Source organism: Mastomys coucha, unplaced genomic scaffold (genome assembly GCF_008632895.1).
Source record: "Mastomys coucha isolate ucsf_1 unplaced genomic scaffold, UCSF_Mcou_1 pScaffold22, whole genome shotgun sequence".
Classification (NCBI taxonomy): Eukaryota; Metazoa; Chordata; class Mammalia; order Rodentia; family Muridae; genus Mastomys; species Mastomys coucha.
This window is the reverse complement of record NW_022196905.1, coordinates 123,728,776-123,732,056: the sequence shown is the minus strand read 5'-3', so window position 1 is coordinate 123,732,056 and position 3,281 is coordinate 123,728,776. Positions and strand designations below refer to the sequence as shown.

Here is a 3,281-nt window from a genome sequence, read left to right as displayed (position 1 = left end):
GAGAGAGAGAGAGAGAGAGAGAGAGAGAGAGGAGAGAGAGAGAGAGAGAGAGGACTGGAGAGATGGCTCTGCGGTTAACAGCACTTGCTGCTCTTGCAGAGACCAAGTGCAGATCAACGTGGCATACGCTCCCATGATGACCTAGACCTCTGGGAGGTCTCCTCCTGGGGAGCTGATGCCCTCTTCTGACTCCCTTGGGAACTCTCACACATTTGCCTAGACACACACCTACACATGAATTAAAAATAAAAATAAGAGCCGGGCGGTAGTGGCTCACACCTTTAATCCCAGCACTTGGGAGGCAGAGGCAGGTGGATTTCTGAGTTTGAGGCCAGAGGCAGGTGGATTTCTGAGTTCGAGGCCAGCCTGGTCTACAGAGTGAGTTCCAGGACAGCCAGGGCTACACAGAGAAACCCTGTCTCAAAAACAAAACAAAACAAACAAAAACAACAAATAAAATAAAAATAGTATGGATTCACGCGCGGGGCAGGGCGGGGCCGGGCTGGGCCAGGGCGTTCGCGGCTCTGAGGTTTTAGTGCGACTCCAGCTAGAGGCCCCGCCGCCATGAGCACCAAGCAGGTCACCTGCAGGTATTTTATACATGGCATATGTCGCGAAGGCGGCCAGTGCCTGTTCTCACGTGACTTGGCGAACAGCAAGCCGTCCACCGTCTGCAACTACCACCAAGAGGGCTACTGCGCCTACGGAGCACGCTGCAGATATGATCATACAAAACCCCCAGCTGCAGCAGGTGGAGCTGTGGGTCCTGCGCCCCACCCTTCGCCCTCCTCAGACCTGCATAGTCCTCACCCTTCTCCCGACATTGCCATATCTGTTATGAGGACACACATTCAAATGAACCTGGAAAGCGGGAGACGACGACGCTGGTGCTCAGAGACCGCAATCTCACTGATCGGGCTGAAGACAAGACACCTCCAAGCCCAGTGAATAATCCAGGTGGCTGCAGTGATCCTCAGACCAGCCCAGAGATGAAGCCCCATTCCTACCTACATGCCATCAGGACTGGCCTGGGTGACTTGGAGGCCTGTAGCTCCTACAGCAATGAGCAGCAGTTATGCCCCTATGCTGCTGCTGGGGAGTGCGGGTTTGGAGACGCCTGTGTCTACCAGCATAGGAACTTGTGTGAGATCTGCGGGCTTCAAGTTCTCCACCCCTTTGACCCAGAACGAAGAAAAGCTCACAAGAAGATGTGTATGTCGATATTTGAACATGAGATAGAAAAGGCTTTTTTTGCCTTCCAGGCGAGCCAGGACAAAGTGTGCCGCATCTGTATGAAGGTGATCCTGGAGAAAGCGTCTGCTTCTGAAAGGAGGTCTGTCATTCTTTCCAACCGCAGCCACACTTACTGCCTGTCCTGCATCCATCAATGGAGATGTGCCAAGCAGTTTGAAAACCCAATCATTAAAGTCTTCTTCAAAGTGCCGCTTGACATCAGAGTTTGTAATTCCAAGTGTGTGTTGGGTAGAAGATTAGAATAAAAAGAATGAATTAAGCCGGGCGGTGGTGGCGCACGCCTTTAGTCCCAGCACTTGGGAGGCAGAGGCAGGCGGATTTCTGAGTTCCAGGCCAGCCTGGTCTACAGAGTGAGTTCCAGGACAGCCCGGGCTACACAGAAAAACCCTGTCTCGAAAACAAACAAACAAGAATGAATTAATTGAAGCTTTCAAACAGGGAATGGGGGTAAAGGCATGCAAATACTTTGAACAAGGCAAAGGGACCTACCCCTTTGGAAGCAAGTGCCTTTACCGCCATGCTTACCCTGAAGAGCGGCTGGCAGAGCCAGGGAAACCTTGGAAGCAGCTAAGTTCTGAAGGCACTGGGAGGTTCTTTAACTCAGTGCGGTTTTGGGATTTTATCGAGAACCAAGAAAACCTGCAAGTCCCCAGCACTGATGATGTGGATGGGATGGGGCTAGGAGACCGCTTCATGCGCCTTTCTGGAGTAGAGTCATCAGAATCCTAATCGATGCTGATGCCTTCATTTAGGCTCTGCAGTCAACTTTCCAAGGCATGATGCGAACACATCTGTCACTGACCTGAAGTGACAGGGTACTGGGATGTGAGTGCAGTAGTGAGTCCCCTTGGTCTCTTCATGATCCACTCTCCCTGCCCTGGTGAAGCCATGGAATCACTACATTTAGAGTTGAGTTCTTAGTTGTACCTCCAGCCCCTGTATCGGAGACCAGCTATGTGGTCGAGCTGTTTTAATTGATTGCTTTTAAATGAAACCTGACTGCCATCTTTCTTTTGTGACTTTCTTCCTTAAGCAATGGTAAACTTGCAGCTGCACATAAAGCAGCAGATTTTTTTTTGCTTGCCAAGACATTGACAGACCTATAGAAGGCTCCTCTGCAGTGACCATCTCTAATATAGTTGTTGAGCCTTGGAATTTATGAAACTGTGTCGCGAGAACACGTTTGGTCATGTTGGTGCTGTACCATAGCGTCTCAAGTCCACAGGTGTGTGCAGTTGTCAAGATCTCCAGGGAGACTCCATTTTACCCTCCCCTTATACTGAGAGCACACGACACAGGGCTCACACTCAAACTGCTTGTTCTCGCCTATAAAATAGGCTCTACACTGGTTTTTATGGTAGACAGCAGTCACTCCTCTGTCTAAGATCTGGGGCCAAGAAAGAGCAAGTTTGTCCTAACCCTGAGTTCAATTTTGTAAAAACCTGTTATTACCTGTGTGCTTTTTGCTTGGTTGTTCATGTAACTCTAGAGGAGGCTCCTCGAATTCTGTCCGCACGAGAAACTGAACCTACACTGCGAGCTTGATATGACTTCTGAAGTCGGAGCCATTAAACCTAAATTTATTTTATTAAAATAACATAATTGAGGAACCATCAGATAACTGTTTTATCAGGCTCAATAAAAACAAAATTAAAACCCAAAATCATTAAGAAAAAAAATAGTACGGATTCTGTAAAATAAATTCACACAAGACAAGACAGTTTTAGGCCTAAATTTGGGGTTATATATGTTTCTCTTGCCTGTGAATGCAGTTTTAAAGCTAAGACAAAAGAATTCCTTTCATTTATCACTACCCATTTTAGCTCCTTTTTCTTTTCTTTTTTTTTTTAAAGATTTATTTATTATTATACATAAGGACACTGTAGCTGTCTTCAGATGCACCAGAAGAGGTGTCAGATTTCATTACGGATGGTTGTGAGCCACTATGTGGTTGCTGGGATTTGAACTCAGGACCTTTGGAAGGGCAGTCAGTGCTCTTACCTGCTGAGCCATCTCACCAGCCCTTA

At 47.8% G+C, this 3,281-nt stretch overlaps 1 pseudogene; it reads left to right on the top strand.

Moving 5' to 3' along the window:
- The first annotated feature begins 564 nt into the window (after positions 1–564).
- LOC116104653 lies at positions 565–1,983 on the top strand (annotated as a pseudogene).
- The last annotated feature ends 1,298 nt before the right edge of the window (positions 1,984–3,281 follow it).